Below are 24,057 nucleotides of genomic sequence, written 5' to 3' on the forward strand. Positions count from 1 at the left end.
TTCATGAAAATAGCATTTGTTGGATAGTATGTGTTTGAGTGATCACTAAAAGCATGTGCACATCTTGATTGAAGTCTTGATGATGAGCTAAATTGAGTATTTACTTGTCTTGAAAGAAGGATTTTTGAATGTGGTGAACCATCATATGAATTGGTAGAAGATTGAGTTACATCTTGTTTGCTTGAGGACAAGCAAAGTTCTAAGTTTGGGGTTGTGATAACAGTTGAAAAACTGTTATTTTTATGCTTAAAATTGATACTAAAAACAACCTTTAAGACTTAGAAACTAGCTTGAACTCATATTTTTCCTTTGGTTTTGTGAATAAGAGAGTTGAAAGTGAATTTAATGGTTTTGTGCAAGATTCCCTTCATTTTGTAGGCTAATTGAATGATTTGAAAGAAGAATTGAAATACCGAATGATTGGAGTGCTGAAAAGTCAACCAGAAACCAGAAAAGTCAACTAGTCAACCAGAAAAGTCAACCAGTCAACCAGAAAAGTCAACCAGTCAACCAGAATGCTGAAAAATCAACCAGAACGCAGAAAAAGTCTGACTGAGTGGCGCTGAGCGGAAATTTGGCGCTGAGCGGCAGTTTTCAGGTGCCGAAATCACCGCTGAGGGGCAAAACAGCAGCTGGGGGGCAAAATGGATCAACCGCTAGTACTGCTCAGCGGTAAAATACCGCTGAGCGCCATTCTAAATGGGCTTGGACTGTTTTTTTGGCACTTTTATGGGCTTGGGCCTAATTTTTCTGTACTTTTGGAATAGTATATAAGTTGTAGGACGTCCTAGGGTTTGTATCTTTGGCAGAAACGATGCAAACACTCTCTCTTCCACCCCTTGGGGTAGATTGGGAGATGGTGACAGCTCTCCTCTTCTCTTTCTCGGGTTTTTCTATCTCTTTCATCCTTTCATTATTGTTCATCTAGGTTCACCATGAATATGGTGAACTAAACTCTGTATGTTTGTTGGGGAATCAATGTAATCTTTTGAAGCTCTCATATATGGAATTTGTTTTTACATCTTTTAATTAAGACTTATGCTTTCTTTCATCATTAGTTAGGGTTTTTCCTCTTTGTTTAATGCTTGCATGGTTTAACTCATTCGATGCATGATTATTGGTTTTGTCGATACGGGAACGTACGGGGAAGTCTAGATCCGGGGAATTTCTCCCAATTTTATATTGGTTGTCGTTAAGCTCCTGTACTTATGAACTAATCATTAGGAATGCTAGGAATTGTATGAACTCGTGATTAGGGAGAAGCCTTTTGGAAAGGTACATTAGAGAGTGGCATTAACAATGGTGATTTGATCGTTGAATTCCTAAAATATATGAGAGTGGATAAGATGAAATTGAACCCCAACAACATATCCATACATTAATATCATTGAAAGTGTTTATCTTTTGCTTTTTGCCATTGATCAAAACTTCATGCATACATGTTTATTTTTTGTCTTGCATATTAAACCCCAATTAATTCGTTTGTAAGTCTTAGTTAATTAAGAAATCACATAACTAAACTAGGTCGTGAGTCCTTTGGGAAGAACGATACTTGGTCTTACCAAGTTTTATTACTTGAACGATTCGGTCATACTTGCCGATTGAAAACAAGTTTGTGACATCATAATTTGGTGTTCATAAATTTGTCCATCAACCTGCAAAATTAAACAACGTTAGTAATAATTCAATTATGATAAACATACATATAAAGTCAATAAAAGTTACAATATCAACCTATTAATTAATTGTTTTTCCCAAATGCCTTCGTTGTGATCACTACGAATTGCCTGCATGACATCGACAACGTCATCAACTAGGTCTTCAGTGGGTCTACATGCAACAGATGTTGTCTCAAGTATATCAAGAGAATCGTCATCTTCATGTCCATGCATGTTTTTTCCTTCTAAAACCATTGACCATTTGTTATTCGATGGATCATTTACGTAGAATATTTGTCTTGCTTGACTAGCCATGATAAATGGTTCATCAGTGTAATTCATCTTGTTCAAGTCTACCAATGTGAAACCAAGGTCATCTGTCATGACACTAGAATTTATATCAACCCATTTACACTTGAAAACTGGGACTCTAAAAGTGACGTAATCAACTTCCCATATTTCTTGTATTATTCCAAAATAACAGATGGATGCTGTGATTGGATTTTTGTCTTTAGAACTAGCAAAGTGCACAACCTCAGCTTGTAGTATGACGCCACTACTTTGAACTCTGCTTTTGTCATCTTCTACCTTTGTCTGAAAAGAAATATTGTTTATATAGTACCCACCATATGTAATCACATCTGTGTTCGGCCCACGAGATAACCTCAATAAAGTTTCAGAAACATGTGGAGTTGCATAAATGTTTTCCTTAAACCACAGCAAGAAGGTTTTCACATGTTCATTAAGATGTCATTTTTCACTCATTTTTAGGTTTGCTGCCTTTATTTCATTAACGTGGTCAGAAATGTAAGGAATCACATCAACAGTGTTGTTTAAGACGTACAAATGAGCTTGGTCAAGTTCTTTTCTGCTAACACTTTGAATTCTCACACCTCGAACACCCTTACCTTCACATTTTCCTTCATGTCTACTCTTGGGAAGACCGACGGGTTCACAAGATGGCATGTAACTTGAACAAAATTCAATGGCTTCTTCTGCAACGTATCGCTCTATGATTGACATATCCCTTTAAGATCTCCATGTATCTTTCAACTGGGTACATCCACCTTAACAAGACCGCCCCACATAGTCGAATTTCTCTGACCAGATGAACCATCAAATGTACCATGATGTCAAAAAAGGAAGGTGGAAAATACATCTCCAATTGACATAGTAGTCTTATTCCCTCATTTTCTAATTCATCTAAACCTCGAGGGTCAACGACTTTCTTGCAAATGGCATTAAAGAAAAAATTCAGACGTGTCAGAATACCCCTAACAGAATGAGGTAATATGCCTCAAATAACAACAGGTAACAATTGTTGCATCAATACATGACAATCGTGAGACGTTAAACCAACTAGCTTTAAGTCTTGCATAGACACAAGGTTACTAATATTTGAAGAATAACCTTGTGGAACCTTCACACTTCTTAAATAGTTACAAAAACTTTGTTTTTATTTTTTGGAAAGTGTGTGACAGGCTGGGGGCAGATAGGTGCGTCTTCCTATTATCTGTGGATGTAACTCTTATTGGATTCCCATGTCAGCCAAATCTTGTCTTGCTTTTATTCCGTCTTTGGTCTTCCCTTTGACGTTTAATAAAGTTCCGATGACACTATCACAAACATTTTTTTCAACGTGCATCACATCAATACAATGTCTAACATCAAGTTCACACCAATATGGAAGCTTAAAAAATATCGATCGTTTCTTCTAAATGTTCTTTGCAGAGGTACTTTTATGATGTTTTCCAAACACAATGTCAATGTTTTTGACTTCATTGTACACCTCTTCACCATTTCGGGGTCTGCACATAACCTCATCCTCAACACTTCCATTAAATGCTTTTTTCAATCTACGATAAGGATGGTTACGAGGAAGAAAATTTCGATGTCTTGTATATACCGTCTTCTGACCATGCTTCAACTGAAGGTAACTAGTGGTTTCTTCACATATGGGACATGCAAAATGACCTTTAACACTATAACCGCTCAAGTTTCCATACGCTGGGAAATCATTTATAGTGCAAAACAACATTGCATGCAAACGGAACTGTTCCTGAACATGTGAATCAAACACGTCGACCCCTTCTTCCCACAACAATTTCAAATCATTAATTAAAGGTGCTAAGTAAACATCAATGTCATTTCCAGGTTGTCTAGGGCCCGATATCATCATGGACAACATCACATATTTTCTCTTCATGCACAACAAAGGAGAAAGATTGTAATCATCAACATAACTAGCCACGAACTGTGTTTGCTACTTAAGTTTCCATAAGGATTCATACCATCAGTTGCAAGTGCAAGCCTTAAGTTTCTTGGATCTGCACCAAATTCAGGGAATTTGTCATCAATCTTTTTCGATTGTGGAAAATCAGCAGGGTGTCGAAGAAGATTATCACATTTTCTTTCGTCAGAGTGCCATTTAAGGTTTTTTGCATCTTCTTTAACAGAGAACATACGTTTGAACCTAGGTATTATAGGCAAATACCACATCACCTTAGCAAGTGCACCATCATTACCTTCATTACCAGTGACTCTGTCAGATTTCTTTTTAAAACGGGATAAACCACATGTTGGACAATGCTTTAACGAAGCAAACTCCTTTGTGTACAAAACACAATCATTAGGACAAACATGTATCTTTTGATATTCAAGACCCATTGGACATAAAAAATTTTTGGCCTCGTAATTACGAATAGGTAGAGTATTATTTTCTGGAAGCATCTCCTTCAACAACTCCAACAACTCGGTGAAACTTTTATCGGTCTATCCATTCCTTGCTTTTAAACTAAACAACTTTAAAGTTGAAGACAGACGTGTAAAGTTCGAGAATCATACAAATTAGCCCTTCCAAAATTATCTTCACCGACATCACGTATCATGTCCTCTAAATGGTCACTCATCCATTCTTCCACATAACCCGTTCCTCGTGACGTGGTAGGCTGGTCCAGTACTTCTCCATGCCAAGTCCAAACGGTATAAGTCCTCATTATGCCATACATGAATAGATGGTCACACATATTACCTAAGTCTTGCCGTATTTGATTAAGACAACAGACACAAGGACAAAAATATGTCCTGTTGACAGACTTAGCATTTTGTTCAACGTATTGCAAAAACTTCGAAACACCCTTATCATATTCTTCACTGATGCGACGTTCGTTCATCCAGGTTCGATCCATACTATGTTCGTAAAATCATCAGTTCAAGTTTTTTAACTCTCACAAGGTTAGGCCCTACCCATTCAAAAAAATTAATTTTCATAATTTGCTCAGACACGTGCATTGAAGTCTACATCATAAAATTGATAAGATTTTGGCAGCATTTCGCATTGGTCTCCGAAATACATGGAATGAGAGTAGTCAACGATGACCACAATCAATTATGCATTCGGAGAAAAACACAAATACTGAACCGAAATTTTATCAATCTTATCCATAAACTCCGATTCACATGTCATTGCAAATTATGAAAAATAATTTTCTCAAACTCTCCAATCGGACAATTCAAAATTTAACACAAACGATTAAAAGATTAATCGTTTGTGTTAAATTTCAAACGGGAACTAAGGGTCACTCAATGATTTGATACTTCTAATAACACAACTAATACATGCATATTGAAAAGCCAATAACACATGCACACTTTAGAGTAAAAAAACATGCATACACAAAACTCAATTACATGCATACAAAATTTTATCAACCAACAAGCTAACCTGAAAAGTAGATTCGAAATGAAAGGAAGGGAAATCGAGGAGGGAACAGCCTAAAACGTAGCCCAAAAACAGTCAAAAGTAGTCGTCCAAGAACACGGAAGACACTGCACAAAAACGGACTGAAAACAATTTTTAATCGGTTCAAATAAAAGACAATCAATCACAGGGCAATGTAATTGGATTAAAAGTAAATTTAAACGGTCCGAAACAGAGAAAACGAACCTCGAAAATCAATGGCGTAGCAGCAGCATGCGCAGGGAAGACGATGAACAATGAGCGTAACTGCTCGCGGGTTCGCGTTCCCCATTTTAATACTATTAGACGTCCGGTACGTTTGGGCTGGACATCTATAATATTATAGACGTCCGGCCCATCACTAATATGACGTCTTTAGGAATTTAAAATTGATATTCGCGGGTCTTTGAGATGTCCGTTAAAGGGGCACGGACGTCTAAACTATTATAGATGTTCGTCCCACCCCCAGCCAGACGTCTAAGAGACTGAAGAAAATGAACGCTTCAACTCCACCTATCAGTCCTTAAACGTCCGTGGTGGAGGGGGCCGGACGTCTATAATATTATAGACGTCCGTGGTAGGGGGCGGACGTTTGCGAGGCTGAACAAATCAACGCTTCAAGTCCCCATGTCAGCCCCTTAAACGTCCGTCCTAATGGGCACGGACGTCTATAATATTATACACGTCCGTGCTCCTCAGGACGGACGTTTAAGGGGCTGACAGGGTGGTTGGAGAATTAATTGGCTTCAACCCCTTAAACGTCTGTCCTGAGGGGCACGAACATCTATAATATTATAGACGTCTGTGCCCCTCAGGACCGACGTTTAAGGGCTGACAGGGTGGTTGGAGAATTAATTAGCTTCGGCCCTTAAACGTCTGTCCTGAGGGGCACAGACGTTTTATAGACGTCCGTGCCCCTCAGGACGGACGTTTAAGGGGCTGAAGCCAATTAATTCTCCAGCCACCCTCTCAGCCCCTTAAACGTCCATCCTGAGGGGCACGGACGTCTATAATATTATAGACGTTTGTGCCCCTCAAGACGGACGTTTAAGGGGCTGACATGGGAGTTGAAGCGTTCATTTGTTCAACCTCGCAAACGTCCGTCCCTCTCGGACGGACGTCTATAAGATGATAGACGTTCGTCCCCCCATACAACGGACGTCTAGAGTTTCACTTATTTACGAGTATGCCACCGGTCAATTATTTACGTTGGGGCGAATACGGACGGACGTCTATGGGGGACGTTAAAACCCAATTCTGCACTAGTGTTCCTAGCTCGCCCTAGGTGTCCTCTAGTAATCTCAATATCCCAATGCATTTAGTCTCTCACATCACTCAAACATTCAATCCCTATCATGCAACTAGAACAAAATCAACAAAAACAAATTAAAATAAAGTCAATCAACCTGGTTGCCTCCCAGGCAGCGTTTGTTTAACGTCACAAGCCTGACCCAAAATCCTCTAGCACCCTTCAGTAGATGCAAATCTTTCTTACCAATGATAAACAAAATTTTTGATCTCCAGCAACGGCGCCAAAAACATGATAAACCAATTTTTTTATCCCTGACAACGGCGCCAAAAACTTGTTAATACCTCGGCAAGTGTACTGAATCGTATCAAGTAATAATAAATGGTAAGACCAAGTATCGTTTCCCAAGAGACTCATGACACTAAACAGTTATGTGATTACTCAACTAAATAAGACTCTAAAGAACATATTTTGGTGTTTTTGAATGCAAATGCAATAAAATAAACATGAATGCAATTTGATCAAATGAGGCTAAACACAAGAATGAATGAATGAAGCTGATGATATTGTTGTTGGGGTTTAAATTTCACCTAATTTACTCTCATGTATTTATGAATTTGTCTTTCTTCATTAATGTTAATGTCACTCTGTAATTTACCTTAAACTTGATGTCTCGGCGAAGAAAGCCTAATCCTAATCACTAATTTACAATGTCTTTTCTCCCTAGCGATTAATCATGCATTACATTCATACAGGAGCTTAAAGGCAACCGATCCTCCTATTCCTATGTCTAGGTAATATTGCTTCCGGGAGAATTTCCCCAGTTCTAGATTTTTCCGTATGTGTCCATATCGACAAAATCAATGATCATGCAATAGAATGAGTTAAACAAAGCATGCATAAAGCAAACAGGAAAAACCCTGACAATTAATGAAGGAAAGCATATATATTCAAGAATCAATTCAATACATGAGAGTTTAAGAGGTTACATCTTTCCTAACAACAATAGAGGTTTAGTTTTCCATTGTCATGGAAGAACTAGATGAACAATGGAATGAAAGAATGAAAGAGATAGAAAAATCCGAGAAACAGAAGAGGAGAGTTGTCACCATCTCTAAATCTACCCCCAAGGGGTCAGAAGTGTGTTTCTGTGCTCAACCCATCAAAAGATACAATCCCAGGACGTGTAAGTCCTTAAATAGAACATAAAAATAACATAAAATAGGTCCAAGCCCACTTAAAATGGCGCTCAGTGGCACTTTTGCCGCTCAGCGATACTTGCGGCTCTTCAGAATGAAGCTCAGTTGCATTTTTTAGCCCTCAGCGGTGATTTCGGCAACTCAAAACTAGCACTCAGCGGTAATTTCCACTCAGCGCAACTTTTTCTGCACTCTAGTTGACTTTTATGTATTCTGGTTGACTGGTTGACTTTTCTAGTTTCTAGTTGACTTTTCTGCATTCCCACCATTCAGTACTTTAACTCTTCTTTCAAATCATTCCAATAACCTACAAAACCAAAGGAATCTAGCACAAAACCATTAAATTCACCTTCAACTCTCTTATTCACAAAACTAAAGCAAAAACATGAGTTAAAGTAAGTTTCTAAGTCAAAAAGGGTTGAATGATTAACAAAATTAAGTATAAGAATAACGATTTTTCAACTGTTATAAACCAACACCCATTAGTAGGTGTAAACAAACCTAGTATTCTTCAGTAGATACTCTTCCACCTAACATCCTTCAGGAGATGTAAGCCCTGTAACAACTTAAAACCCAAAACCAAATACCAAAAGTTCAAGTTACAAATCAAACCGAAAACAAAAAAAAAGTTCTTAACCCACTAGGTTGCCTCCCAGCAAGCGCTCTTTTAATGTCACTAGCTTGACCAAGTAAAGCTCAACTTCCATCTTCAATGTTGGTGTTCATCTTTTTGACTCTCCTTGAATATAGATATTCAATCTCAATCACTCCATTCTCTTTAAGCCCTTTGACAACCCACAACTTGTTCTTGAATCTTACAGGTGTGCCAAGTTTGGGTTGTGCCTCCTTCAAGTCATCATGAACCTTCTTTCCTTTTCCATCTTTTTCTTCTTCCTTAACCTGTGACTAGAAACAATTTTTACCTTTGATGACTAGCTTTGCATCTTTATAGCTAGTCATGGGTACATCTTGACATGCAGCTTTATGACTAGCCTCCTCCTTTTGCATATGCTGCTCCACTTTGAATACATTAAAGACCACCCTTTCTTCTTGGTGTTGAAGCACTATCATCCCTTCATCTACATTGATGATGACCTTTGTCGTTTTCATAAATGGTCTTCCAAGAATAATTGGGGTCCTTTCATTCTCCTCCATCTCCATCACCACAAAGTCTACCAAAAATTTTAGTTTGTCTATGCAAACCAAAACATCTTCCGCCACACCATATGGTTTCTTAGAAGATCCATCCGCCATTAGCAAAGTCACCTTTGTTGGCTTGACTTCAAGATCTCCAATCCTTTCAAACATAGATAGAGGCATCCAATTAATGCTTGACCCTAAATCAAGTAGTGTTTTCCTTATATTCTCCTTCCTTAGGACGCAAGGAATAGTAAAACTTCATGGATCTTTCACTTTTGGAGGAAGTGGCTTCTTCTTAACAGCTTTGCAATCTCTTTTTTCATCATTAGTCTCCTCATCTATATATCTTTTCTTTATGGAGACTAGCTTCCTATGTTTTTCATAAGCTGAATTTTGTTGCAATGCTTCATTCAAAGGTAGATTAACCTCTAATTGCTTGAAGATATCTTTAAAGTGCCCATATTGTCTCTCTTTTTCTATTCTCTCACAACCCTTTGGATAAGGAAGAACTTTTTCAATTTTTTCAATTTCTTTATCTCCTTTCTTAACTTCTCCTTTTCTCTCTTCTTTTCTCTCTACTCACTCTTCTTTTTCTTCTTTTTTTCTCTAACTCAACTCTTTTAACATCCACTCTCACTAAAACTTTACACTCTTCCTTAGGGTTAACCTCAGTATTAGCCCCAAAACTCTTATCAGGCATATCTTCCAACTTCTTAGCTATTTGGCCAACTTGCATCTCAAAGTTTCTAATGGCCGCTTCAGTGCTCTTGTAATTTGAAATAGTCACCTGCATAAATTGTTGAAGAGTATCTTCCAACTTTGTTGTTCTTTCATTGAGTGTAGACACTTGTTGCCATAATGATGGTTGTTGTATGATAACAGTTGAAAAACTATTATTTTCATGCTCGAAATTGATACTAAAAGCAACCTTTAACACTTAGAAACTCGCTTGAACTCATGCTTTTGGTCATATTTTCAGAAATAAGAGAGATGGACAGGTTTATGCTTGATTTCAGTGTTTTTGTGCAGGTTTTAAGGTGAACTTGGTGAAAGAAGTGAAGAAGGAGAGAGATGGAGTCAGAAAAGACATCAAAAAGTGCAAAAGAAGAAGCCGCAACTACCGCTCAGCGGCAGTTTACCGTTGAGCGGCACTCAAGAGATCACGGTGGATTCGCTGAGGGGCAAAACGGCCGCTGAGGGGAAGAAACCAACTCACGCACTTACCGCTGAGCGGCACTTTTATAGGCTTGGGCCTAAATTTTCTGTATTTTTAGAACAGTATATAAGCTTTAGGACGTCCTAGGGTTTGTATCTTTGGCAGAAACGAAGCAAATACTCTCTCTTCCACCCCTTTGAAGGAGGATCTTGGATGCTCAGGCTACCTCTTCACCTTTCTAGGGTTTTATCTTTCATTCTTCCATTATTATTCATCTAGTTTAACCATGAATATGGTGAACTAAACCTTGTATTGTTGTTGGGGAATCAATGTAGTCTTGTGAAACTTTCATATATGGAATTTGTTTTTACATCTTATTTTAAGACCTATGCTTTCTTTCATCATTAGTTAGGGTTTTTCCTCTTTGCTTAATGCTTGCTTTGTTTAACTCATTCAATGCCATGATTATTGATTTTGTCGATACGGGAACGTACGGGGAAATCTAGATCCGGGAAATTTCTCCCAATAGTATATTGGTTGTCGTTAAGCTCCTGCACTTAAGAACTAATTACTAGGAATGCTAGGAATTGTATGAACTTGTAATTAAGGATAGGCCTTCTTGCAAGGTGATTTAGAGAGTGGTATTAACAATTGATGAAAAGAATGTTGACACTACAAAAAATTAGATTTTTACCGGGGGTTATTTTTTTCGTTTCCGGCGGTTTTAACCCCCGAAAAATATGTTACCCGCGGTTAGGAAAACCGTTGGGAAAACCTGCGTCGTTAAGTAATTACCAGCGGTTTTTTAAAAAACCGCTGCAATTAGCAGGGGTTTTGGAAAACCGCCGGTAATAGTAGGGGTTTTACTAAAACCGCCGGTAGTAGTGGAGGTTTCACTAAAACCGCCGGAAATAACTGGGGTTAAGCAAAACCGCCGGTAATTTGTGAGGGTTTATGAAAACCGCCGGTACTTTTGAAGGTTTTTCAAAACCGTCGGAAATGTAAATATTTTAATTTTTTTTATTATTCAAATTACTTGATTATCATTAATAAACCAAAATTAAATGTAAACATTAAATATAAACCAAAATATTATTATATAAATTGTAAACATTAGAAATACAATTAATGTTTCTTAAAAATTAAAATTAACATGATATGAATAATATTTATTGTTTCGTACTTCTTCATTATTTTCATCATTTGGTACTTCATTTTATCCATCATTTGATACTTCTTCATTTTATCCATCATTTGATACTTCTTCATTTTATCCATCATTTGATACTTCTTCATTTTATCCATCATTTGATACTTCTTCATTTTATCCATCATTTGATACTTCTTCATTTTATCCATCATTTGATATGCTTCCTTTTTCAAATACCTACAATATAAAACAATAATTAGTTAATAATATTTTAAAAAAATTATTAGACGAATTTAAGAACTATTGATGGTTGAAAAATATTAAAATATGATATAATAGAAACTAAATCCAAGTATATCGATGAAAACAAAAGGTTAAGCTTATGGAAAGTAAGAGAAAAAAAAAACATAGATCTTGATCTTAATACACTACAAAAATATCTACTATATCTTTGATATATATCAAATCATATGATTCAAATTGTGAATCTTAACTGTACGAAAAAAATAACAATTGTCCAGATTTGCATCTTTGAAACAATATTAAACAGAACATATAAACAACTATTAATATATGGACATAACTTACTAAAATTTGAACAAAATGCACAAGCACGTGAAAAAAATAATATATACACACACAAGATATAACACGAGAATCTACCTTCTCAAACTCTGAAAGTCTGTCCACTATTAGGACTTGCCTTGGAGAACCCCAAAATTCCATCATTGATTTAGGAAAAAAAATCTCATTGTCAGCGAGGTTGCTCTTGGTTCCAACAGGCTCTGGGATGAAATGGTCCAAACCTTTGCGAGCAAATTTCAACAATATAAAACATCAAATTAATCTTCAAAAGAACCAAGAAACAATTGTCAAATGTGGAAGGCCTTATAGTCATCCAAATGAATTAGTCAAAGCCAATAACATATGTGAAAAAGAAAAATTCCTTTTAAAGGTTAAAAAGCTTAAGGATGAAAATAAGAATAAATACTGATAGATAGATAATGTACAATTTTCATATTATAGTTATATATATATGTATATATATATATATATATATATATATATATATATATATATATATATATATATATATATATATATATATATATAATGTGCACATTGATTCATAAGAATGAATGATTTTGTCCTTTCATCACATGAGGAATGTACTTGACAAAGGAACACCACTACTTTAGAATATAGCATTTAAATTAGAGAAAATAAAGTAAAGCAAGAAGTAACATAATTTCATCTTTGGTGTGTTAAGTACTCAGGGTTATTTTTAAATATGTTCCAAATGATGCAAGGTAATTTAACATCATGACAATTATAGGTCACCTGTGAAAATACTAGTAAGATTACAAATATCTGGCAGCCCAATCTCCACACATTTTGCAAGCTACAATTCAAGAAGAAATAATCAAGAAAGTGTAAATCATACCAGTTATATAATTCATAGATTCATAGATGAGGAAAATAACCTCTCCTAAAATTAATTATTTTTGTAGTGAATAATGCTTTATTTGTTTTGAGAGAAAGGAATTAATACAATATATAGAAAAGATTTTATATCCTTTAATAATAAAGATATGATACAAGAATAAACAAAAACACTCTTAGTAATACATATATACTTTGTGTATTACTGATTATATAAGATATGTTCCTTATTTCTATAATTAAAACAATAACATATGCAAATATCAATTATATTAGAGTATCTCATGCCTTTAGCGTGCTTTCATTCTTTGCCCAACTTCTCTCCAAAAGAAAAGATATTCAGAAAACCACATTGACCAACCAATAACCTACACATTTTAACTTAGCAAATAGAACAACATTAACACAAATGTTGATATTATCAATGAAGCAAAAAAAAAATGCAAGTAGGTTCAAAAGCTTCCATGTCCAATCAGGCCTGAAGCAAACATAAATCATGTGATAAACCAAACCACCAAACAGAATCCCATCCCATTATTATCAATAGATACAAACAATAAAGCCCCATTTCATAATTCATTCCAATTTAAATCTAAGAATATCACATTTATGGTTCTGTGATTGGATATGGCAACATTCACTGTTGAAACCAGTGACACAGCCTGCACTAGTTCTATTTTAAACAAAAGAAAGGCTTAATTCATATATATACATATAATACCCCACTATGTGACAGGGCATAGATCAAGCAGTACAAAATTTAATAAGAGAGAACGGTTCCTGAACGTATGGAAAAGGCACCAATAGCAAAATGAAGAGACTTGAAGGACTGTACCAAGTATAGGAAGATCCAGTCAAGTATTTCTATGTGGTGTTGAATTTGCATCGCAAGCCTTACAAAGATAGGTTACGCCACAAAAGCATATATTGACAAAAAAATAAGGTTAAAGTCCAATTATTTGAATGGAAAGAAAACCAGCCCGTGTCATAGGCAAGGAAACCTACACTACAACCATATACTACACTAAAAACAGCGTCTGCACCAATGTAAAGGAAATAAAACTGCAGCAACAATTTTATTAGTGAAAAAGTGACTGCACAGCTTTAATGAAGGAGGTTCTTAATTCCATTCATGAATTCCAATCCAAGGTATACATCAATTCCATATATAACCTTCATTATTTTACCAATTAAATAAATCCTAAAGAATGAAGTAGGTACAATACAAAGTAATTTGACAGATCATTTTATTCAAGGTATATGATTAAGTGCATATATATTCAGCACTAAAAGATTCTTTAGTCATGATTAATGTGCAGCTTTGGCCTACACCGAGAGAATTAGCACCTAGCAAGAAAAGAAAACTAAACACAGTATGATTAATGTTCATCATGTAATCTAACCTCTATGGCTCGGTTAGGGATGATCACACCTTATTTCTCTTTCTCCTTCTTCATACTTCTTCAATTCACAGTCGCCTTTGCATCTTCTTCCAACCTAATTCTTGAAATCTAATTTACAAGAAGAGAAGAGATATGTGACTGTGAAGAAAGAAGAAGAAAAAAAATAAACCATAAAAAAAGAGTAACAGAGAGATAGAAAGAGATGAGAACCTCCTAAACGCTCTTGTTCTACAGCGCCCACCGCCGTGTCACCAGCTTGCTCTCCCCCTTCCACGTCGTCACCCACCGAAAAAAACCTCTTCTTCGACGGCGCTGTGTCCGAGCTCTCTAAGCGTCGCGCTGTGCTGCGCTTGCACTTCTACGGTGACGACGAGCGGTGCGTCATTTCGCTGAAGGCTCGAGCGGTGCTGGTGGACAGCGTCAGTCGCGTAGACGAGGATGAGAAGGATCTGGACCCACGGGTCAGGCACGAATGCGTTGCAGAGCCTGGGAAGTTGGGATCGGTGGAATCTAGGGTTTTGCGGAGAGTGAAGGAGGACTTTGGAACTGGAAAGGGGTTTACAGGATTGGGAGGGTTTGGGAGAAGATAAAAAAGAAAAGTAGAGTTTCAAACTAAACGAAGGGCAATGAAGAGGAACTGGGGTTTACAATAATTAGTCAGAAAAATTATTTTAAAAAAATAAATAAATGTTTAGGGACGGCTTTTACTTAAACCGCCGGAACTATTTAGGGTTTCAAAAACCGCCGGAAAATAACCCCTCTTAAAATATATTTTTTTGTAGTGTGAATTCCTAAAATATATGAGAGTGGATAAGATGAAATTGATAACCCCAACAACATACTAATCCATCTATTTCATTGAAGTGTTTGTATTTTGTTTTAGCCATTGATCAAATTCATGCATACATGTTTATTTTCTGTCTTTTGCATATTAAACTCCAATTATTTTGTTCTTAAGTCTTAAATAATCAACAAATCACATAACTAAACTAGGTCGTTAGTCCTTTGGGAGAACGATACTTGGTCTTATCGAGTTTTATTACTTGAAACGATTGGGTCACACTTGCCGATTGTTCAACAAGTTTGTGGCGCCGCTTTTCGGTGTTCATAAATTTGTCATCAAGTTTTCGGTGCCGTTGCCGGGGACTCGTGGTTTAACTAGTTCATTTGTGTGATTATTGATTATCTTTGACTTGAATTTTGAATTTCTGTTTTTATTTTCTGTTTTTATTTTTCGATTTTTATTCTTATTTTATTTTATTTTATTTTATTTTATTTTATTTTATTTTATTTTATTTTATTTTATTTTATTATTTTTCTGTTTTTATTTTTCTGTTTTTATTTTTCTGTTTTCAATTTTTTTTTTGTATTTTTATTCTATCTTCTTATCTCTTATTTTATATCTTCTTCTGTATCATTTTGTGCTAACAAATATTTTTTAGAGTTTTGTGCCTAATGTTTGCAGGATGCAATTTGGACAAGAATTTAACTATATGGGCACTCAATTCTACTAAGGTAATTTCAACCACTGGTGGGAACCTCACTCAAGCATGGATAAAAATCAATTTTGGCAAGTTGTCGAACAATTTAAAAATCGACCACCACAACAATGGCAGCAAAAACCCTCTCTATCGGGAAGAAGGATAAGGTTGGAGGACGCAGTTCAACAGTACATACAAATATCTAATTGTCATCACAAAAGCACTCAAGCTGCCGAAGAATTTGATAGGCTGCCACCACAACAATGGCAGCAACAACCCTCTCTATCAGAAAGTTTGGATGACACCCTTCAACGATTTTTGAAAAATTCCACCTCTACTCAGAAAAGCATTGAAGCATCATGTAAAAGGATGGAAATGCACCTTCGTTACATTAGTAAGAGATTGAACGTTAAGGTTAATACTGAAGTTAACCCTAAGGAGGAAGGTGAAGCCATTGTCACTGAAAGTGACAAGATTTTTGCTGAGAAAAAAATAGGGAGAGATGAGGAAAAGATAGAGAGAGAAGAAAAAGAAGAGTTGAGTGAGAAAGATAAAGATGAAGAAAAAGAAAAGGAGGTGGTTGAGAGAGAAGAGAGAAAGAAAATTTGTGTGAAAATAAAGAAGTTGAGAAGAAAAAGAGAAGGGAAGAAAAAAATAAGAGAAAAGAAAAAGAGAAAATTTAGGGAGAGGAAAAGTAAGAAAAAGAAGATGAGAGGAAAGAAGAAGGAATCATATGAAAAACCCCATCCTCATCTAAAGAAGACTCATAGGAAGGAAAAGAAATTTAAGTGCTTTACGGAAATCTTCAAGAAATTGGAGATTAAAGTTCCTATGATTTGATCAAATTTCTGAAGAAGTTCAGTAGAAAGAAGAAAAAGAAGATGGAACATGAGCTTTATTGGGTCAAGCTAGTGACGTTAAAAGAGCGCTTGTTGGGAGGCAACCCAATGATTTAAGAACTTTTAATTTTTGGTTTGGTGATGTAATTTTGAACTTTTGGGTATTTTTGTTTTTGTTATAAGTTTGTTACAGGGTTTACATATACTGATGGATGTTAGGTGGTTACGTATCTACTGAAGGATACTATGTTTGTTACACCTACTGATGGGTGTTGGTAAGAAAGTTTTGCACCTACTGATGGGTGCTGGAGGATTTTGGATCAGGCTCGTGACGTTAAACAAGCGCTACCTGGGAGGCAACCCAGTTGTTTGATTATATTTTTGTTTATTCTGTTGTAGTTGCATAATAGGGTTTTGCATGAGTAATCTGAAAATTTAATTGCAGGGAACCAGTGAGGGGCATAAGTAGGAGGCACCTAAGTTAAGCTAGGAAGAAGAAGAAAACTTCACGAAAGTGCCGCCGAGCGGCAAACTATCGCTGAGCGGTAGTATCGCAGACTAGGCTTAGGTTCCCCCTTAGCGGAACCCGAGCCCATTAGGGTATTTTTATACCTTAAGCTGCGTTTTGGTTTCTCTTTTCAGACTCTTCTCTGCACACACACTCCTACATACCTTTTCAAAGGTTCTCTACAACTTTTCCCTCATCCCTCTTTAGAAAATCTCCCTTCCACTCACTTTCTCACTAGTTTTCCATCTAAGTTTGGGGTTGGGAGAGAGCATCATTGAAGGGGCTGATTTCTTCATTGTGGTTTACTAATGCTTAACAATGTATCTTTTGGTTTTGTGAATTATGTTTGATGCAGGGATGGCCTCCTCATCGGGCAAAAAGAATCAAGACTATAAGATCCAAGAAGAAGGAGAGGAAGAAGATACAAATGACAACTCAGATTGAGGAGGAGATTGAGATAGCATTTACTGATGAATGCTATCATAAAGCAGGACTTATGCTTTTTTTTGGTTTAGTGTTCTGAACTTATTTACTTTTGTTTTTAGAATAGGGTTTGATGTACTCAATTGGAAACTTTGTCTGTTATGTTGGTTTGCTTATGATTGTGATGGTTTGATAAGTAATGGTTGATGATGCTTTGAGATTGATTGATGTTGAGATGTGCACATTAAATGCTTATACAGGTGATTCACAAGCATTGTGAACAAATGCAAGATATTGTGATTGTGATTATGATTCTAAGCAGGATGTTATATGTGGAATATGAATAAGCTTATATGTGAGGTTTTGAGCTCCAGAGTTGTTATGATTGAATGTTATTACTTTAAAAGCATGAATGATTTTGCCCAGGTTTTCTATGATTGAATCAATTGCTTGTTTTGCATCGTATGATCAAGGCCATTTGTTGGTAACCCTTTTTATTGGCCAAATTCATGAAGTTAGCCCACTAAAAGAGAACACTTTGTGTTCTATCCTTTGAACCTTTAGCCTTGAACATAAATTGAAAACCCTTTTGAAAAACTTTACCTTGAGTTAAGTAGAAAATCTTGTGTGGTATTGATAAATGTTCAAGTTTCGGGTTGTTGGGAAAGCATGAAAAAGAAAAAGAAAAAGCATTGAGCTAAGAGCTAAGAAATAAGAATGTGAAAAGAAAAGAAAGAAAAGAAAAGAAAAGAAAGCAGCAAAGCTCAATGCAAAAGAAAGTTGGGAAAAATAAGAATGATTGTGTTGTTGTGATTCTCTTAACTCAAGGATTTTGTGATCCAGAAAAACCAATTTTCTTGTTAGCCCAGCCACGTTATAAGCCATTGAAAAGTCCTTGTGATGATGCATGCTTGTGAATGTTTTTGATTGTGGTTAAATGAAAGGCAAAGTTGATTCATGTGACATTGTGATAGTGGAGTGAATGAGTGATTACCTCTTATACACTTGTGTTTGAGTGAAACACTTTACCTAGTGAGGAGATATTCCATGAGCACATGAACATCCATGCTTAATTGATTGATCATTCATGAAAAATAGCATTTGTTGGAAATTAAGTAACTTTGTGAACACCAAAGCATGTGCATGTCTTGATTGAAATCTTGGTCATAAGTTTGATTGAAGTTTTTACTTATCTTGAAAAGAAGATTTTTGAATGAGTGAACCATTATATGAATTGGTAGAAGATTGAGTTACATCTTGTTTGCTTGAGGACAAGCAAAGTTCTAAGTTTGGGGTTGTGATAACAGTTGAAAAACTGTTATTTTCATGCTTGAAATTGATACTAAAAGCAACCTTTAACACTTAGAAACTAGCTTGAACTCATGCTTTTGGTCATATTTTCAGAAATAAGAGAGCTGGACAGGTTTATGCTTGATTTCAGTGTTTTTGTGCAGGTTTTAAGGTGAATTTGGTGAAAGAAGTGAAGAAGGAGAGAGATGGAATCAGAAAAGACATCAAAAAGTGAAAAAGAAGAAGCCGCAACTAACGCTCAACGGCAGTTTACCGCTGAGCGGCACTCAAAAGATCACGGTGGATCCGCGGAGAGGCAAAATGGCCGCTGAGGGGAAGAAACCAACTCACGCACTTACCGCTGAGCGGCAGTTTACTGCTGAGCGGCACTTTTATGGGCTTGAGCCTAAATTTTCTGTATTTTTAGAATAGTATATAAGCTTTAGGACGTCCTAGGGTTTGTTTCTTGGGCAGAAACGAAGTAAATACTCTCTCTTCCACCCCTTTGAAGGAGGATCTTGGATGCTCAGGCTACCTCTTCACCTTTCTAGGGTTTTATCTTTCATTCTTCCATTATTATTCATCTAATTTCACCATGAATATGGTGAACTAAACCTTGTATTGTTGTTGGGGAATCAATGTTGTCTTGTGAAACTCTCATATATGGAATTTGTTTTTACATCTTATTTTAAGACCTATGCTTTCTTTCATCATTAGTTAGGTTTTGTCCTCTTTGCTTAATGCTTGCTTTGTTTAACTCATTCAATGCCATGATTATTGATTTTGTCGATACGGGAACGTACGGGGAAATCTAGATCCGGGAAATTTCTCCCAATAGTACATTGGTTGCCGTTAAGCTCCTGTACTTAAGAACTAATTACTAGGAATGCAAGGAATTGTATGAACTCGTAATTAAGGATAGGCCTTCTTGCAAGGTGATTTAGAGAGTGACATTAACAATTGATGAAAAGAATGTTGAATTCCTAAAATATATGAGAGTGGATAAGATGAAATTGATAACCCCAACAACATACTAATCCATCTATTTCATCGAAGTGTTTGTATTTTGTTTTAGCCATTGATCAAATTCATGCATACATGTTTATTTTCTGTCTTTTGCATATTAAACTCCAATTATTTTGTTGTTAAGTCTTAAATAATCAACAAATCACATAACTAAAGTAGGCCGTGAGTCCTTTGGGAGAAGGATACTTGGTCTTACCGAGTTTTATTACTTGAAACGATTCGATCACACTTGCCGACTGTTCAACAAGTTTGTGGCGCCGCTTTTCGGTGTTCATAAATTTGTCATCACTGTAAAACCCCGATTTTTCGGAATGACACGGTGAAATTTTTTTTTCAGAAGTTTTCTTGTAAAACATTCATTTCGAACAATCAAACTTTATTTAATTAAAATGTGGAAGGAAAAGCGTAATTATAAATATTGTCTATTCAAAACAGAAATCTAAATAATTCCTTTTACAATAAAGATACAAATTCTGAAACCTTTTAAACAGAATAAATCATCATCCCCGAAATATAAGACCCCAACCTGTCATGTTAGCTACTTCAATCCAGTCTTATTTGCAATGCCATCTACTCCTGTATAAGTACGATCATCGCAGGTAGAAACCACAACCACAACACTCTAGGGTGAGCAACTAGAAATATCATAACATACAACAAAACATATTCATTTAAATTACAAAATAATATAATCATATAAACATATTACATCACATCATTATCATCACAGTCAAGTCATTCATGAACCAATGTCGCTTTCTTATATTGTGTCGTCATGACCTGTTATCACTAATAGGTACATGTTCCCAACAGGGTAATTCGAGTCGTCTTCCATCGCAACTTCCGACCTATCTCTCCGACTTCACAAGGACTAACGAGTGAAAACACTGACATTACGCGCATCAGTGCACTATACTCAGCACGAGTCGAAGTATTTTGGACGAGACATTCACCTCCCCGCGCAGAGGGAAGTGACACTCGAATCACTAGCTCTAAACGAGAGTCCAACATATCACATTCTTAACGTAGCGCAGTACGAAAAGCTCACACATGATCGACGACAATACAAGAAAATAACATAGTTTCATATCCACATCGCATATCAATACATAGTTTTATGTTTCCATCCCAATTCAATACACATTAACCACAAAATATATATATATATATATATATATATATATACACTAACTAATCATTCATCTTATTAACATCATCACAACCAATTCAAGAATCACTCTCTGATATCTTTTTTCTCATACCAATTCTTCCTATGTTACTTTTCCTACATTCTCAACAAGGGATCCACACCTTTCATTCCACTAAAATACTAAGCATATGCTAAAAGCTCCTCGACGTATTTCTCTTTCTTCTTCATCTTCCATACTACTCACTACACTCCACCAACGTTCAACCTCTTCCAAAGTTCACAACACAAACAAAAAGAAAAGAAGCAAGGTTCCCGCGCAACATCAATGAAGTAAGGAAACACACCTTCTCTACCGTTTCCAGTGATAGAATAAAGAATGAAAACAAGTGACAACGAAACACTATCAAAAACGCTATCAAATAACCACATGCAAAATCACTACCCAACAATATCAATTAAATCACAACCCACAGTTTACACAAGATATATCTAGCTACTCACCTACCTGGTTAGCCTTCCACTCTACTCCTTGGACTCACGTTCGTGTCAGCCCTTCTCTCACGGTTTCACGGAGACAAAACAATTAGGTTTGGTTTTTGATTTTCCTCCTTACGGCCGATGCCAACCAATCACTCCTAAAACAAGTTTATATAATTCCCTAAAGATAACCTAATATCTCCCTAAAACCTATCAAATCTTAAATTCTCAAAGAGTAATAAAATCCCTTTATTCTCTAAATCTTTCGGTTACAAAATCTATGGTCTTCCGTGTACATAACCATCAAAGAATAAGAAAATAAAAACTAATATCTATTTCGAAAATAAGAAAGAAACCAACTTTTAGCTTTCTCTCTCCTACCCCTACCCCTTTTCACGTAGATACAAAACAAAACACCTTTAAGTTTCGCGACCCCACAAAAAATAAAATAAAATAAATTAAAAGAACACACAAAGTCTGAGCAACACCTCCACTAAACCCAACACCTTTTATTGAAATAATAATACATACCATTTTATATAATCTTTTCTTTATGCATTTCCAAAATATTAAAATCAAAACAATTATTAATTAATTTTTATACCACTCCTAAACACTATTATCACCCAATAAAATATCATAAATAAATATTTATTATTAAAAATAAAAGAATAAAAAATAAAAGATATTTTTATTTTAACAGGGTCTTACAGTTGATGTTGTGGCCTATTGAATTGCCCAGCTTGCCCAGCTTGTCCATTTTGACCTTAACCCATGCTTGGGTGAGGTTTTCACCCTTGGTTGAAATTACCTTGGCGGTATGGAAATTGATTGGCCATGAAATTGACATCTTCTAGGGCCTCCATTGGAAAAGCACATTGACCATTGATATGATCACCACCACATAGTTCACAAAGTTGTTGTTGAACCTGTGCAACATTTTTCAGCTCCTTCGACAATTGAGCAAGTGTCTTTGTCAAGTTTTCCAACTATTGAGTTATGATCTTATTTTGAGCGAGCAAGGCATCATTTGATTGCAATTGTAGAACCCCTTTCTGTTGAATTAGAGCTCATCTTTCACTGTGCAACTCATTATCATTAGTAGTCATATTCTCTATCAACTCAATGGCTTCCTCTAGAGTCTTCCACTTGATATTTACCTCCAACCGAGGCATCTAGCATCAACTTGGTTTGTGAACCAAGACCTCCAAGGAAAAGAAGGACTACTGCTGCTTCATCAAAGCCATGCGTGGGTGTCTTTCTCAATAAGCTTTTCTACCGATCTCATGCTTGACCTAATGTCTCCTCCATGCCTTGTCTAAAAGAATAAATCTTGCTTCCCTTTTTTGACTTTAGATTATGGGAAGTATTTGTTTAAAAACTTTGCAACCACAGCTTCCCACTTAGTAAAACTACCTTCTGGAAAAGAGTTCAACCATAACTTAGCATTGCCTCCCAATGAGAAAGGAAACAAGCTAAGTTTTATTGCTTCATCTAGCACACCGTTGATCTTCATAGTGTGGCAAATCTCATTGAATGTGATGAGATGCTCATATGGACTTTAAATTGGTTGCTCTTCACTAATTGTATCAACGTCATTTTTGTAAAGTCCATTAAAAATAATAATAATAATAATAAATTAAAAATATGAATATATATATTTATATATATAATAAAATAAAAATAAAATAAAATAAAATATGATTGTAAAATGACAAAGAACCTTTCAGAAGTGGAATGGTGAGCAAGACACTTTTAGTGGTGAAGTCAAAATATTATTTTTTATAAAATATTATTTTAATAAAATATTAAAAAAATAAATAAATAAATAAATAAAATAAAAATAAATAAAAAGACAAAACTACTTTCAGAAGTGGAGTTAAGGGGGAACAACTTTCTGTAATGGGATTTAAAAATTATTTATAATAAATTATTATTATAAAAAAAAAAACTAAATAGTGCCAAATCTTAGCCTATAAATAGCAAGCATGAGGAAGGCTGAAACTTGCACCAAAAATTGAGAGAAATTTTGAGAGAAGAGAGTGGGAGGAAATTTTAGTTGCAAAGGGGGAATTCTGGAAGTTTTCGGAGAACGGTTCTAAGGAGAATATTAAATCTGGAATAGAGGTAAGGGGAGTTACGTTTAAGTTTTTGTTTTGTACTATCTTGACTCTTGCATATGTTGCTTTTGTTTGGTCTTAAATCTTGAATATGAAGTATTTTGTTTCTGTATGATCTGGAATTTTGAATGAGAACATGTTTCTGTGTTTAGATCCAAGTGTGATAGTTGTAAAATGTGATGTTGATTATGTTATGCCATTTGTATGTTATTAGTTATTTATTTTTGTATTTTGGATGGATTAGAAGTTGTCTAACCAGCTATGCCAGATTCAACTTCTTATTTCCCCAAACTTTTATATCTTTCCTTATTTATTTTTATTACATTTTTGGAAGGACTAGAAGTTGTCTAACCGGCTCTGCCAAATTCAACTTCTTGTTTCCCCAAACTTTTTATTTCTTTCCTTATTTATTTTTATTACATTTTTGGAAGGATTAGAAGTTGTCTAACCGGCTCTGCCAGATTCAACTTCTTATTTCCCCAAACCTGTTATTATTCTTATTATTTAATTACATTGTATTTTGGAAGGATTAGAAGTTGTCTAACCGGCTCTGCCATATTCAACTTCTTATTTCCCCAGACCTGTTATTGTTCTTATTATTTAATT

General features: G+C 35.6%; 1 long non-coding RNA gene and 2 pseudogenes across 2 annotated transcripts; 1 reads left to right on the plus strand and 2 right to left on the minus strand.

The window, feature by feature from the left end:
* Positions 1 to 1,721: 1,721 nt before the first annotated feature.
* On the minus strand, positions 1,722 to 2,423 carry LOC148198302 (uncharacterized; annotated as a pseudogene).
* A 10,168-nt stretch (positions 2,424 to 12,591) lies between these two features.
* Positions 12,592 to 14,727, plus strand: LOC148198303 (triphosphate tunnel metalloenzyme 3 pseudogene; annotated as a pseudogene).
* A 5,336-nt stretch (positions 14,728 to 20,063) lies between these two features.
* LOC148198304 (uncharacterized) lies at positions 20,064 to 21,817 on the minus strand. Of its 2 annotated transcripts, none has more exons than XR_015779878.1 (2): positions 21,360 to 21,817; positions 20,064 to 20,280 (listed from the first exon to the last, which is right to left on the minus strand). It is a non-coding gene; the product is annotated as an uncharacterized LOC148198304 (long non-coding RNA). The 2 variants fall into 2 exon arrangements; XR_015779877.1 differs by having other exon boundaries at positions 21,356 to 21,817.
* Positions 21,818 to 24,057: the final 2,240 nt, after the last annotated feature.

This window comes from Vigna umbellata, chromosome 5, assembly GCF_029865625.1.
Source record: "Vigna umbellata cultivar VRB3 chromosome 5, Vumbellata_1.0, whole genome shotgun sequence".
Lineage (NCBI taxonomy): Eukaryota > Viridiplantae > Streptophyta > Magnoliopsida > Fabales > Fabaceae > Vigna > Vigna umbellata.